Source organism: Pseudorca crassidens, chromosome 9 (genome assembly GCF_039906515.1).
Source record: "Pseudorca crassidens isolate mPseCra1 chromosome 9, mPseCra1.hap1, whole genome shotgun sequence".
Taxonomy (NCBI): domain Eukaryota; kingdom Metazoa; phylum Chordata; class Mammalia; order Artiodactyla; family Delphinidae; genus Pseudorca; species Pseudorca crassidens.
Genome location: NC_090304.1, coordinates 55,863,331 through 55,879,363, shown reverse-complemented (window position 1 = coordinate 55,879,363; position 16,033 = coordinate 55,863,331). Strand labels below are relative to the sequence as shown.

Here is a 16,033-nt window from a genome sequence, read left to right as displayed (position 1 = left end):
TAAAACAACGCATATTTATCATCTTAGTTTCTGTGGGTCAGAAGTCTGTGGACGACTTAGGCAGGTCCTTTCCTCGGGGTCTCAGAAGGCTACAAACATGGTGTTGACAGTTTGCATTATCATCAGAGGCTTCCAAGCTCCCTCAAGTTGTTGGCAGAATTCATTTCCTTGTGGCTATAGAATTCCTGGTGCCATGCTTTTCAAAGGCCAGAAGGAGAGTGAGAGTGAGTCTGCTTGGAGTCTTATATATACCGAGAGCACCTGGGAACAGTGACTCTCCCCAGTAATGAACTCAGCTAGTGCATAGATCTTGGCTTGTAAATACTGTTCTTCAATGAAAGGAATAAGAACTCTTTGGAGACATGACTTATTTGAGGACTGGGTCAAAGAAAGTGCAAGAAGAGCCTGGAACATCTTGGGCCAAAAAGCAAGGAAGTGCTCAAAGAAAGATGGGGACATGTGAAAAGGACACTGAGTGGTATAACTATTTTGGAAGACAATTTAGCAATTCTTATAGAGTTAAATATGCATTCATTCTACAACCCATTCATTTCATATCCAAAAGAAATGAAAATATATATCCACATAAAGACTTGTACATGAATGATCATAGTAGCTTTATTCATAATAGCCAAAAACTTGAAATGCCCATCAACAGTTAAATGGATAAACTAGTGGTAGTGTATCCATACAATGGAATACTACTCAGCAATAAAAAGGAAGTACCGACTGACACATGAACAACATGGATGATCTCAAAAACATTATGCTGAGTGAAAGAAACTAGACACAAAGAAGTACATACGGTTCCATTTACATGAAATTCTAGAATAGGCAAAATTAAGTTACAGTGGTAGCAGATCATTGGTTGCCAGGGTGGGGCAGGGGGTAGGGGATTGACAGTAAAGGGGCACAAGGGAACTTTCTGGGTCAGAAAGGGTATGGTAGTGGTTACAAGGAATAAACATTTGTCATAAATCATCAAGCTAAACACTTAAAATAGGTGTATTTTTATCACATGTAATTTATACTCCAATAAAGTTGATATTAAAAACTTGAGCAAAAGATCTGAACAGACACTTCACAAAATAGGATATCCAAATGACCAACAAACTTATGAACAGGTTTTCAACCTGATTAGTAATCAAAGGAATGCAGATAAACATAATATGATATCACTACATACCCACCAAATGATTAAAATAATAAAGATTGATAATGCCAAGTACTGGTGAGCATGTGGAACAGCTGGAACTCTCATTGCTGGTGGAAGTGTAAATTGGTTCAATTATTTTGGAACATAGGTTTGGTGTTATCTACTAAAGTTGGTTTTATAATGTGAAACTATAAAAGAAACCCACTTAGTCTGTGGCAGATATCTCTGGTACTTGTCACATTCCTTTAACCCACATCTAATTTCAGCTGAAATTTTGGAAAACAGTTCCAACTCTCCTCATGGTGCTAGTGTGTCACCTCAAGTATACACTTTACATCTTTCCTTATTCTGCCTTAGGACCTTCTCTGATACCTGTAGCCCTGCAAGCAAAGTCACAAGGTCCTTGGGAGTCAACAGCCCTGGGGGCAATCAGCATTCAAATAGGGATGGAAGCCTGTGGATAAAAGCTCTCATCTCTCAGATGGTTCTTTTTTTTTTTTTTTTTTGCGGTACGCGGGCCTCTCACTGTTGTGGCCTCTCCCGTTGCAGAGCACAGGCTGCGGACGCGCAGGCTCAGCGGCCATGGCTCACGGGCCCAGCCGCTCTGCAGCATGTGGGATCTTCCCGGACCGGGGCACGAACCCCTGTCCCCTGCATCGGCAGGCGGACTCTCAATCACTGCGCCACCAGGAAGCCCTCTTTTTTTTAAAAAAAAATTAACTAATTAATTTATTTTTGGCTGCGTTGGGTCTCTGTTGCTACGCATGGGCTTCCTCTAGTTGCGGCGAGCAGGGGCTACTCTTGGTTGCGGTGCGTGGGCTTCTCATTGCCGTGGCTTCTCTTGTTGCGGAGCACGGGCTCTAGGTGCGCGGGCTTCAGTAGTTGTGGCACGTGGGCTCAGTAGTTGTGGCTCGTGGGCTCTAGAGCACAGGCTCAGTAGTTGTGGCGCACGGGCTTAGTTGCTCTGCGGCATGTGGGATCTTCCTGGACCAGGGCTCGAACCCCTGTTGCCTGCATTGGCAGGCAGGTTCCTAACCACTGAGCCACTAGGGAAGTCCTCTCAGATGGTTCTAATCTGGGAGACATTCTATATGTTTCTCTGAGGTTATGGCAGAAGTGAGACCCTCAATAACACACTCTACATTGGTTTTCCCTTCCCCCTGTCTCATTTCTGTTTTCTAGGATCACCTCCCAAATAAACTACCTGAACCCAAGTATTTATCTTAGGCTCTGCTTTTTGGGAAATCTAAACTTAGTTAGCTGATACCAGGAGTGACCTCAGAGTGAACACCCTCAGGATGGATTCTGGAACTGAATCACTCACTGATCAGATGGCAACAAGGACTCTGCTGTTGATGATAAGTTGAGCAGTGATAACCCCTGATATGCTGTGCAGTCACAACGACTAAACTCTTCACCTGTGGAAGACCGGAAGTACAAGTGGAAGGAACACACCAGATTATGTAGTAGCTCTAGCACAGGGATTCTCAGCCATTTAAAAAAATATTGTCCCCCTAGGGAGAAAAATTAAATTAATTTAAAGTATTCTGGGTGGGAGGTGGGCAAAAGAGGTGAAGGTGATCAAAAGGTACAGGCTTCCAGTTATAAATAAGTCTGGGAAATGTAATGTACAGTATGGTGACTATAGTTAAACATACTGTTTTGCATATTTGAAAGTTGCTAAGAGAGTATGTCTTAAAAATTCTCATCACAAGAAACAAAAATTGTAACTGTATATGGTGATGGATGTTAACTGAACTTATGGTGGCAATCATTTCATAATATATACATGTATTAAATCATTATGTTGTACACCTAAAATGAATAATATGTTTTATATCAATTATAACTCAATAAATTATCCCTAGCCAGGGAAATGAAATACTAAGGAATAAGATTTTGTCAAATAGGACACAAACCATTATAAAATCTAAGATGTGTTTTGCCCAACTAAGAACAAGTTTTCACTTCCTTGGAGGTTGATATTGTCATTATTGAGAATGCATGCTCTAGCACTTGAATGGGATGGGAGTAATGTTAATTATAATTCATGGAATTGACTGGAACTATCTTAAAAGCCCTGAAGAAAGAGAAATTCAGGCTCAGGTCATCCACCTATCAATTCAGGACATGTATGAGATCCAGAAGACCTACATGGAAGGTTTTTTTAAAACCCTCTTTTCCTGCAGCTAGAGAGCAGATTGTGCTGAAAATCAGGCCCAGAATGTAATAGTTGCGGTTTCAGAGACCGCTTGACTGTTCTCTTATGCTAAAGTCAGCGTTCCTGTGGGGAGTGGGATGAGGCCTGGGATGGAGACATTTGGGTGGATGCAACTGAGAATCTGGCACCTCTAACAAGGAGCCCTTCCCACTTGTTAGCATAAGCAGTCACCCTTGACTTGAGACTGTGTCAGGTTCCTATTGCTGCTGTAACAAACTATCACAACTGTAGTGGCTTAATACAGCAAACATTCATTATTTTACAGTTCTGTGGTCCGGAAGTCTGAAATTAGTATCACTGGGCTAAAATCACAGTGTTGGCAGGGCTCTGTTCCTTGCTGGAGGTTCCAAGGAACAATCTGTTTTCTTGCCTCTTCCAGCTTTTGGAGTTGTTTTTATCCCTTAGTTGGTAGCTCTCTTCCTCTGTCTTCAAAAGGTGGATGGAGTGCTCCTCACATTGAATCACATCTCACATCTGACCTCTTACGTAGTCTAATCTGCCTCTTCCTCACTCTTCCGCCTACTTTTCCCACGTTTAAGGATCCTTGTGATTACACTGAATCCACCTGGACAATCCAGAATAACCTCTTCATCTCGAGATCTTTAATTTAATCACACCTGCAAAATCCCTTTTGTCGTTGAAGGTAATATAGGCTCTGGGGATTAGGATGTGAACATTTTTAGGGAGCCATTATTCTGCCCACCACCGAGACCATGCAAAAACAGTTTAGATTAGAATTAATTTACTGGGTTATGATCTTGGGTTAAGTTACTTAACTCCTCTGTACCTCAGTTTCCTCACCAATAAAACGGGGGGATAACAGTAGTCTATCTCAAAGGGTTGTTAGAGGTTTAAAAGAGAGGGTGCTTAGAACAGTATCTGGCACAAGGTAAGTAATTTGTGAGCATTTATTAAATACATTTTCATAACACTGATTCTTACTATATGTCAGGCACTATTCTAGATACTGGGGATATGGATAGTAGGGATAGGAATAGGACTTGCTCTCAAGGAGCTCAGGGCATCAGATACACAAAGAAAGTTACTATGCTGTCTGCTACATGCCATTAAAGGCATGGAAGTATTATAAGATTACAGCATTGTGAAGGCTCAGGGAAACTTAAGAAATATTAGTTTAATGAACAAATGAAAAGGACATTTGAGCTGGGCTTTGTAGAATGAATATGTGTTGGCCAGTGAGATAAAGAGAGAAGGGCTAGATACATGAAGAAATGTGTGTTCAAAGAACATTAAGTATCATTTCAGTGTGGCTGGAACAAAAGATATACCATGTGAGATGAAGCTAGAAAGGCTGGTGTAAGCACCAAGGTTGTACAGTGCCAAGTTAAGGAGTTTAGATTTTATCCTGAAAGCAACAAAACCCTTTCAGAGTATTTAAACAGGGGAAGACATCAGATCTGTGGTTTTAAAAGGACATTCTAGTCACCAGTAGGAATGGGTTGAATCTGGAGAGACTGAAAGCTGCTCCATTTGTCTAGGTGATGGTAGTGAGTGAAGAGAAGGGCAAGGACTTGAGAAATAGTTAGGACTTGGTGACCAATTTGATAAGAGTGTTGAGAGAGGAAGAATGGGGCGCTATGTTCAGGTTTCTGGGTCAGTGGACTGCTGGATGGCAGTCCGTTCTCTAAGACCAGAAAGTAACGTGAGTTGCAAGCTTGGGGGAAAAACATAGTACGAATAGCCAACATTTCAAAGGGCTTAATACATGCTAAATTGCACTTGCTATTATTATGGTAAAACTGAGGCTTAAAGAGATCAAGTTAAGGATACACTCGTATAGAGAAATTGTGGCTTAGAAATGTTAAGGTCCTGTCACTAACATTTGTATAGCTGGAATTTGAAGCAAAGCAATCTGATTCCAAACCCTTCGTCACTAATGTTGTTTCAGTTTGGGTCATGTGGAATTTGAGGTACAGTGGGGTATGGAAGCACTGCATTGGAAAATAGAAGAGGCACTGGGACATACAGAACCCGAGCTCAGGAAAAAGGTTTGCGTTGAATGTAGCCTTCAGGTAGGAGAAAAGCGGGAAAAGAAGCCCATTCTTTTCTGTCTGTAACAGCAGTTGAAACCTCCATTATCATTTCTTTACCCCCTTACCCCCTCCAAAAAAAAAGAAACAGTATAAATGTCTGGCTCTGAGGTCCCAGGAGATGGGGTAGTTTCCAAATTCAGCGCTTGGCAAAGAGCTAGCAGATGCCGTGGTGCTTTATAACCTGAAGAGGACCGTAAGACGGGGGGGGGGGGGGGGGGGTGAGCCATCTTCTTCGACACACCACTAACGCCCCCAGAAACCGTCCCAAAGCCTTCCCGCGTCCAAGGAGCCTGCCCCTGTATACTGTGCGGGGCTCGAGGTGAGACGGGGGCGCAATGACGTCACGTGGCGGCCGGGTGATTCCCCAGCCTCTTGCGTCATGCACCGATGACGTCATGCGAGGAGCTTGCTCCCCCCCCCCTCCACCCCGGTTGGCCTCGCTCACGTAGGTCTGTCCAGCCCTCCCCGCCCCCTCCCACCTGCGGGAGGCGGGCCGAGCCGGGCAACGCCGGCGCCTAAGCCTCGCGGGGGAAAGGGCGGGGGCCGGTGGGCGAGGCGGTCGGCCCGGGGGCCGGCGTACAATAGCTCGGCTTAGGTTGGGGAGGCGGCCCTGCAGCGGCTGCAGCTGCAGCTAGAGTCCAAGGTGTCGGCAGCACCGTAGACGCCCCCTCACGGTTCCCCCCTCCCCCTCTGCTCGTCTGTCGCGCCTACCCGCCCCCTCCATCCCTGGCTCTGCTGTCCTACTCCACAGAAGCTTTCCCTCAGACTCTTATCCCCTCTTTCAAGGAGCCCCGCGCTCGCGAGAGCCCCTCAAAGAACTGTCTCCCCACCTCCTCCCCCAGAGGCCACCCGAGCTCCTCACATCTCTGACCCTGGGAGCACGCACCCCCCTCAGCCGAGTCGCCTAGCTCCCTCCGCCTCCCCCCTATCCGACTCCCCCCACGGTCGCTGACCACCCTCCCACCCCCGCCCGGTCCTGAGGGACTCCCCGGCGCGAGCGGGGTGGGGAGGCGCCGAGAGAGCGGCGGCGGCGGCGGCGGGAGGGAGAAAGTGAAGCGTCCCCTAGTGCACTCGCGCGCTCACTCCCGGGCTCGGCCGCCGCCTCCGAGCAGGAGAAGGAGGAGGAGCCGAGTCGAGCCGAACGTGCGCGGAAGGTGAGAGCCGGCCTCCCGCCCGGTACCCCTGGCTGTGGGGCTGGGGCGGCGCGGGGTGGGGCGCTGGGGCCCATTCATTCTCCGCGGTGGGGCCGGTTGGACGGGGGCGCCAGGTGAGGCGAGGCGGGGGCGGCCCCTGCGAGGCTGGCCGCTTCTATCGGACCAACAAAGGCCCCCTGTGTACTAACCGGCGCAGCCGCCGGTCTCGGACGCCTGGGGCCCTGAGGGGCCCGGGGGAGGACAGGGGCAGGGGAGGGGACGGGAGATCCGACAGGTCCGGCCCCGGGAGCGACTCCCTCCCGAACTTTGTGGTCCTCCGATCCTAACCCTGGCCCGCGACGGGAAAGCCTAGCAAGGCGGCGTCAGATTCGTTGTGCACGAAAAAATCACCCCTGTCCAGGCCGTGGGGGGGAATCACCTATAGAGTTGAACTCCTTGAAAAATACGAGTGGATAGTGCTTGACTTGTGCTGCCCCTCCCCCACCCCGGGAATACTCTGTAACATGTGGAGTTAAAAACTAAACGGGGAAAGGAGAATTGGAGTTACTTTATGTTCATTATTCCATTTCAAAAGACATGTTTATTATAGTCTTTACTGTATTGAATATTTTCACAGCAAACATTACCGGGAGTGTTTTGGAAGAATGCTTGGGAAGTTTTGGGTGTTTGTGGGTGTTGGGAGCAAAGAGCTTGTTGTTTGTTAAGCCCTTTGGGTAACTGTCTTATGCTCCCCTCCCTGCCCCCCCGAACTGTGAAAGGTTAAGGGAAGGGTTAGTACTATGGTTACCAATAAAAATTCGAATCCACTAGTCTAGCCTTTATTTTAAGAGCTGTTCCTGAGAAAAATCTTTAATTTTGCCTACTGTGTCTTTGGGTTCTCTCTCTCAACTTTATCAGGAGAAAACAGGAGTCAACAGTACACAGATGCCTCCTCCTTGGTCTTACCTTATGACTTCATCTACTTCCTGTGTGACCTTGAGCAGGTGACTTCCAGTCTTAAAGTTCCAGGAGTTTGCTCTTGTGCCCTAGAAACAGGCAGATGTCTACCACCGACTTAGTTTTCAAGACTCTACTGAAGCATCCCCCCCACCCCACTACCCCTAGTGTGAAGTCTTTGCTGGCATCCGCCCCCATACTCCTCTCAGGCCAAACTTTCTCACTGGGTCCCTCAGAGGCCTGGTAGGATTTCTGCCACAGCACTTGTAACATTTTTTTGTTCCTATTTGGGAAATCCTAAATCAGGTGCATATGAAATCCACCTCACCTCAACTAGAAACTCTGCTTCTCAGAAGGGGTTTTGGAATGATGGACCCTGAAACATTCGCTGAAGCTTACCTACATTAGCTCATGGGTCTATCTGGTAAATTTGCTTATTCAGTCATTCATTTACCCCACATTACTGGAGTCTGGAGAGCTGTGTTTCAGGTCTCCTGCTAGGGCTATGGGGATTTAGAATCTACTAAGACACTCCCTGTCTTCAAAGAGCTCAAAGTCTAGTGGGTGAGGTAGACACGTAAACAATGAAGGCTTTCCCTAGTCTCTACTCCAGTTGTACAGGGAGTAGTGTGCAATAATTGAGGCTGCTGGACCTGTTTTTCAGGTCTTGTCCTGGCCAAAGTGAGTCCTTCAGGGAAGGTGGTGACCTGCTTCTCATCTATAAAATAGCACTTGACAAAGAGCTTGTTCAGTTCAGTTCAGTATACATTTACTAAGCACATGTTATGAGGCCCTGTGCTAGGTTTGGAGGAAGGAGTGCTTTCTAAAAGGAGGGCACTGTGTATCCAGAGAGATCTTTGTAAAACAAAACCCAGTGATTTATCCCCACCCCGACTAGTCATTGCCTAAAGATAAAATTTTATACACTTTGACATGAGTAAGAAGCTCTCAGAGATTAGAATACTGCCAGCCTTTGCAGCCTCACTTTCTATAACTCCCTTGCCACTCTCTTCTCATCTCTGCTTTTGCATGTGCTGTTCTTTCTGCCTGGAATGCCACCCTGTACCTGCCTGTGGAGAAGTGCTTGTTGGACCTCTGGGAAGTAGTCCCTTAGTTTCTCCTCCTATTACCTCCATAGAATGAGTTGCTCTTCCACCCTCTGGCTCATGTACAGACCACTCCTAGAGGTCTCTATAGCTCTCTATTGCAAATATTTGAGTTTGTGGCTGTCTTTTCCATGAACCTGTGAATTTCTTGAGGGCAGGATCTGTTTAGTCCTAGTGCCTAGCAAAGCTTCTGGCAGTGAATAAGTGTTTGAAATGAATGTATGAATAAAGAAGCAAGTCAAGACCCATGAGTTAGAGGTTACCTAATTCTTTGGATTAGAATAATTAGCTCCAAGTGTGGTCTCTGCACCAGCAGCATCAATACAATCTGGAAATTTGTTAGAATTGCAAGTTGTTTGTCCCATTCCAGACCTACAGATGAAAAACTCTAGGGTTGGGGACTCCAAATATTTGCTTTAACACGTCCTCCAGGTGATTCTGACACTTGCTAAAGTTTGAGAATCACTGGGTTAAAAGATCTGCTTTTGGTAAGACCAGCTCCTTGCCACCTCTCCTCCTCCCCGCTCCCTCCTTTTTCTTCCAGGGTACAAACTGCCTGACATTCCATTCCATCTATTCCATTCTGTTCCATTCCATTCCATCCTATCCTATTATACTCCATTCCATTCCATATCATCTATTTTTGCCACTTGATTGAAAGCTTCCTGAAAGCAGAGAATTTTGTTTTATTTACTGCCTTAATCCCAAGGCCTAGAATAGTGACTGTATATAGCAGGCACTCAAATATTTGTTGAATGAATAATATAAAAATGATTTAATCCCATTTATTGCCAGCTGCTACGTTGGGGGTTTATTCAAGAATAGTTCTCAGTAGGAAGAGGAACCACACTCCAATATGCAAAGCCAAGTGGATTCTAACATTTTGGGGGATTTATTTTAGATTGAGCTTTTCTTCCCTTTTACATATGTCTTTCTCCACCGAAGCCTGGAGGATTTTTTTTTTTTTCTTTCAGCCAGGACCTTAAAATTGCACTTAAAATATCCTAGGCCAGGATTGTTTCTTGGGAACTTGCAAGTGGTTTTGCAAGTTTAAATAAGCACCCTAATTTTGAACCTTTTAACTTGAAACTATCTCTTCCTGATCTCCTGTGGTTTTTGTCTTTCTCTAGTGATGCTTAAAGCCATACAAGGGCCTGTTTGACTCCACACAAAGGTTTCTCTTCCTTGTGAAGCTCTTAAAATGTTTTGTTTCTTTCACTTTCTTATTAGCCCTAAGATACCATATCCAGTTTTCTCCTTTCCTAACTTCCCTCTGGGAGATTGGCTTCATTTGTTGATTCATTTATTTGTAAACACTTGTTGAGTCCTTCTCTACCATATGCCAGGTCCCAGGCTTAGACAGGATGTTCAGATATCCATAGGATGTGGTTCAAGTCCTTAAGGAGTTAAAGATACTAAAACATGATGTGATAAGTGTGGAAATGAAGAAATTAAATAGAGGGATAAAGTGATGCATACTCATAAAGATGGAACAAAGCTTTCTAATTTTTTTTCTCAGTTTTGGAATCGTTTATCAAACAAGCATCATTTTGATAAGCAGACTTTAAAATCTTTTAATTAAGAGGTTGTTGGCTTTATTGGGGAAAACTAAAACAAAAATCAAGGTAGAATCAGCAGTTGCTAATTTGAGATAATTCTCAATTCTGTTGTTAATGAATTTTCCTTTCCCCCCTTTTTATCTTTCTAAATCATGACTAGAAAGTAGGGAAAAAACTTTTTTTTTTTTAAATAGTAAAGAGAGAAGTTTAAGTTTATCAAAAAGAATATGCTGTTTCATTTTAATTCCTAAGGACTAATGTTATAATTTGGGGTGGGGTGGGTAATAAAACCCAGAGAAAGTCAGGAGACCTTAATTTAGTCTCTATATTACTGCATGACCTTATGGAAGTAATTTTATCTTTGTGCCTTTTGTCCTAACTGTATAATAGGGTTAGTAACAGTTGCTATGACTAGCTTACAGCTATGAAGCAACTGAAAAAACATTGAATGTAAAGAAACTTTTGAAAAGTATAATTTGTTAGCTGGTTGTTAGGTGGTGGTAAACTTATTAACAGCCGCTTACATTATTGAACAACTGTTATGTACCAGATACTATGGGAGATATTTTTTCCAATCTTCAAAATAAGCACGTAAGAAGATTGCTAGTATCTCTATATCATGGATAAGGAGGTTGAAACTCAGACTGGCAAAGGGAACTTGTTTAAGCTTTTGTTAAGTAAGTGGCAAACCTCAGTTCCAGTCTGTATCCATCTGATACCAGCAGTTATGTGGCATGTTCATCACCCCAGCTGCTTTAACTTTTCTGTATGGCGGGTGTAAGAATGTTTTGTAAGTGTACTGCTGTGAGAGTTAAAATCTTTCTTCATTTAGCCTCCTCTCTTTTTTTGTGCATAGAAAGACTGGTGAAGAAAGACTTACATGGATTTACATTTATCATTCATTAGGGAAAAGAATAGCACCTTTCCCTGGTGCATTTTTTTGTGTGTGGTACGCGAGCCTCTCACTATTGCGGCCTGTCCCGTTGCGGAGCACAGGCTCCGGATGCGCAGGCTTAGCGGCCATGGCTCACGGGCCCAGCCGCTCTGCGGCATGTGGGATCTTCCCGGACCGGGGCACGAACCCGTGTCCCCTGCATCGGCAGGCGGCCTCTCAACCACTGCGCCACCAGCGAACCTCCTCCTTGGTGCGTTTTGTTCAGTCTTCACAACAGCCATGTGAAATAGAAATTTCCATTGGCTTGCGCAAAGGTGCATCATTAGCAAATGACTAAATATTGGTTTAAAACTACATTTTTTTGAATCTAAATGTATTTTATTTTTGCCACTATATCATATTGCCTTTTAAACCCTATCAGGCTAAACTTTGGGGCACTAGAAATGTCCTTTTAGATTGCTTTCTAATCTCTCTAACCTCTTCTCACTAAGAAATCCCAACTGAAGTCCACAGTTTGAGCCCCCCAAAAATAACTGCTGATAAAACTCTGCCAGATGGTCATGATATTGCAGACTTATAGGATAACACTTCTTTACTGAAGTTGGGAGATCAGACTTTATCCATGTTCTGAGTCACCTGTGCCTGAATATTCATTTTTCCTTTGCCAATGTAGATTTATTAACATAATGTAATACATTTTTCTGCTTTAGTGTTAAGCTTTATCTCTCCTAAGTAACTTCCTCCACTCTCCCATCTAGTCTTTGAGATGGGAGAAATCTTCTATGTGCCAGGATCCTCCAGATTATCCCGTCTTTAGGAAAAGTGTAGTAACAAGTCAAGGAAGAACCAGAGGTTCATTGATCCCTCATAAATATGATTTTGTTTGGTATTGATTAATTCTCTAAAATTTATCTAAGTCTTAATTATAAAAAGTCCATTATGTTTTGGCTCTTATTCATGGAGTCAGGGTGTGGTAATTTGTGTGCAGCCTTGGGAAATTCATTCTTGTTTATAGGGCTTTCTTCTTCCACTTTTCTACTTCCAGTTCTCTCCAATGTCCCTTTCCCTTTCAGACTGTGTAAGTACTAACTGAGGCTGCAAGGACATTTTTCTCCTTTATAGAATCTGCCTTTTGAATCTTTTGGGGTGATAAATGACAGTGACAGTATATGTGTGGCCTCCACCCTCATCTGCCTGCCTATATCTTGAAGGCCTAGCTTTCCTTATTCTCTCTTTCCCTGATTTGCACAAAGGGATTGATGGCTTTCTCATTTGAATCCTTGCCTCATAGTACTTTGTATATTATGGCAATATTATTTATCATTTTTCTAGGGAAGGGGATAGATGTAGAAGGAAGAGCAGTAAATTTGAAGTTAGGCAAAGACCTACTTGGACACTTAACTTATTTAAATCTCTGTTTCTTCATTTGGAAAATAAAAATAATACCTAACTCACAGGGTTGTTGTGAAGATTAAATGAATAACATGTGAAAATGAATTGTAAGATGTTAAGTTATATAGATGTTAGGTACAATTGTTGTAATTTTATGACTGCAATTCTGTGTAGCAGTGGTTTTTAATTTTGGCTATGCGTTTGAACTACTTGTGAAGATGTGAAAAAAAATACAGTTGCCTGGGCTCTATCTCAGGTCTACTTAATCAAAATCTCTTGGAATCTCTATTCTTGAAAAGTTATAGATGATTCTGTTATGCAGCCAAGTTTGAAAAGTACTGCCTTATAATATTTTGCATAAATGTCTTTGGTACTTATTATATGAAAACTGTTTTAATTGTCATCTAAAGTCCCTTAATTTGCTAAACATATATTAAGCCTCAGGCATTGTCATGGGCTGTGAAGAAACAGACAGATGATACCTTGTCCCTACCTTTAAGTTTATATTTGAGAAACAAACATGTCTGTAGACAACTGTACTATATTGAGAAAAAAAATGACACATGGATATATATACTGGTGCTATGTGAAGACAGAGGAAAGGCATCTACTTCACCTGAAATAGGTGTGGTCTGGCAAGCCTTCTCAATGGAAGTGACACCTAAGTTGGATTTTGAGAGATAAGCAGGGGTTAACCAAGACGGTGGGGGAGAGGTAGAAAGAGAAGGGAGAAGGAGGACCTTTCTGAAAGAGAGAGATACAAGGGCTAGAAGGCTTGAGAGCATGTTTGGGGAACTCTGAGTAGTTTAGTACACTTAGAGGATGGGGTGCAAGGTGGGGAGTGGTAAGAACAGACAGGAAAGCAAGGCTCAGACGATGAATGGCCTTTTGGATAGTGAACAAAGTACTTCCACTAATGTCATCTCACTTTATTCTTTCAGCAACTCCCTGGGTTAGCTAAGACAGGAATTATTTTATGTCCATTTTATAGAAGTGAAAACAGAGGTTAATTGAATTGCCTGAGGCTGTACAGCACAGCTATGGTTTGAGGACCAGTCCTTCTGACTCTTGAGCTTGTGCTTCTTCCAATACACTGTAGCTGTCTTATGCTTTTCTGGTGTTGTGAGGATCAGGTGAGCTCCATAGATAAATGCATAGCAATTCATGAGCTGTAAAGTGCTTGACTCATGTTGTCTATTAGTTGGGAGTTAACGGACTAAGTGATCTATAAAAGTGCTTTTAGCTCTAAGATTCTGTGGGCATTTTCTCGGATTTTCCTTAATCATTTAAATAGATTTTTTTTTCTAGGAGTTGGTAACCAGGGTCCAGCAAGCTAAAATAGCGTCAGATAGTAACTCTTCCAATTTGAATGTCTTTACTCAAACCCCCTTGTTTGTTTGTTTGTTTGTTTTTGCGGTATGCGGGCCTCTCACTGTTGTAGCCTCTCCCGTTGCGGAGCACAGGCTCCGGACGTGCAGACTCAGCGGCCATGGCTCACGGGCCTAGCCGCTCCGCGGCATGTGGGATCTTCCTGGACCGGGGCACGAACCCGTGTCCCCTGCATCGGCAGGCGGACTCTCAACCACTGCACCACCAGGGAAGCCCCCCTTGTTTGTTTTTAAAATACATTTATGTTTCTTTTATTATGAAAATAATATGTGATTCTTGTAGAAAATATGGAGAATACAGAAGAATAAAAGGTAAAACAAGGACAACAACAAATCTATCAGAGTTTTATTGTAGAAAGATAACCAATAGTAAGTATTATAGCATTTCATCTATACCCTTTTAATCTTCTTAAAAAATGAGTTTGGGATAGTGATGTCCCTGTTTCCCAGCCACCTTCTCCCCCCAGCCTCATTGTATGTTGGGGATAAATGACATCAGGAACAAATCAGCATCCTCAGCCTCATTACAACTGACCTTTTACTGGGGACTTTCACAGTGCCAAGTACTTTACATTTGGTTTTTCATTTATTCCTCAGAATAATCCTATAAGAGAGATACTGTTTTATACTCATTTTACAGATTAGAAAATTTAGAAGCAGAGAGATCAAGTTGGGATTTGAAGACATTTTTATGATTATTACTGTGTAACTACGGGAAGGCACTTAACCACCCTGAGCCTCCGTTTTCCTTAGCTGTCAAATAGATGTTTTAAATTTTTTAAAATTTATTTTAAAAAATAAATTTATTTACTTATTTATTTATTTTTGGCTATGTTGGGTCTTTGTTGCTGTGCATGGGCTTTCTCTAGTTGTGGCGAGTGGGGGCCATTCTTCGTTGTGGTGCGTGGGCCTCTCATTGCGGTGGCTTCTCCTGTTAGATGTATTAAATTTGATGCCAGCTTCTTAGTTCAGATATTTTATGACAGTGTTTTTAAGGTTTTTTATTTATTTAAAAAATATTTTTATCTTCTTCTCTCCCCTGCCCTCACCCTTACTCCATAGTAAAATAGTCCATGATCCCCATAGTCTATCAGTAACAGTATTTCACTATGGAAACAATTCTCAGTGGGCTAGAGGAGTAAAATTTAAATTTCCAGGTTGGGGCATGGGACTTGGTATAGTTGGAAGGACTCTTAGTTCCCCAATCACCTGTTGAAGAATTACTATTTTATAACATTTTCTTCTTTCTAAGATTATTTTCCCATCTGGAATTACCTGGCTGGTCCAGAGTCTGATATTTTTGTTTGGTGTCCGGGTACATTTTGCTTGGTCAGTTCAAGAAGTTATCTATATGTAATCTGCAAAGTAACTTAAAACAAGAAACTAGATGAGCAAAGGGGAAAAATTCATTATGATACACTTTTGTAAGTCCACGTTTCCTAAGCAGCCTAGAGACAATATATATTTAGGCTTTACTGTTTTCGAAACACTTTCGTATACAGTCTCATTTAATTCTGTCCTTAATGCATCATATTTTTACAGATGGAAAGAAGTTAAGTGGCTTGTCCATGATAACAGAGCTGGGAGTTTGCAAATTGGAATCTTTAATCTATATCATCTGTCTCCAAATCTGGTGTTGGCTCCTGAACATTTGGGTGCTGCCTTGACCAGTGGCACTTCCTTCATTTTCCCTTGACTTAAAAAAAAATCCTGGTTCCTTGGAGAATGTTAAAAGCTATTTGCAGTTCATTCATTTTCCAAAAATCATGTTGTTTCTATCCATTGCCGTTGCCAGAGAGTTGTCTGAAGCTGACTACTTTGTTAAGGCCCCAGGCCACTTGGGAATGGCTGCTGAGAATATCCTTATGTGTGGGTTGGTAGAGTAGGGACAAAACATATACACCTCCACATGCATACAAACCAAATGCATCTCTACAGTGCTTCTATTTATCTATCCCTTAATTAGTCTACAGATATTTGTTGATCGCTTCCTATGTGCCAGGCATGTGCTTAGTACTAGGAGTACAGTCATAAGCAATACAGAAATATGGTCCTTGTCCTTGCTCTTATAAAACTTATACTCCAGAGGGGAATAAAGAGTAAAGCATTAAATGTGCAAATAAGTAGTTGCAGGTTTTGATAAATCCTACAGAAGATAAAGGAGTAGGGTAG

At 42.9% G+C, this 16,033-nt stretch overlaps 1 protein-coding gene and 1 long non-coding RNA gene across 5 annotated transcripts in view; both read left to right on the top strand.

The window, feature by feature from the left end:
• LOC137230656 (uncharacterized) overlaps nt 1-3,033 on the top strand; it is a 96,766-nt gene extending 93,733 nt beyond the window's left edge. For all 4 annotated transcript variants that reach the window (XR_010946207.1, XR_010946209.1, XR_010946210.1 and 1 more), the window contains one exon: nt 2,339-3,033. This is a non-coding gene — a long non-coding RNA (uncharacterized lncRNA). The remainder of the gene's footprint in view (nt 1-2,338) is intronic.
• A 3,392-nt stretch (nt 3,034-6,425) lies between these two features.
• Nucleotides 6,426-16,033, top strand: part of PAK1 (p21 (RAC1) activated kinase 1) — a 158,678-nt gene continuing 149,070 nt past the window's right edge. Inside the window, exon 1 of the mRNA XM_067750457.1 lies at nt 6,426-6,585. The gene's annotated coding sequence lies outside the window, so the exon portion shown is untranslated. The remainder of the gene's footprint in view (nt 6,586-16,033) is intronic.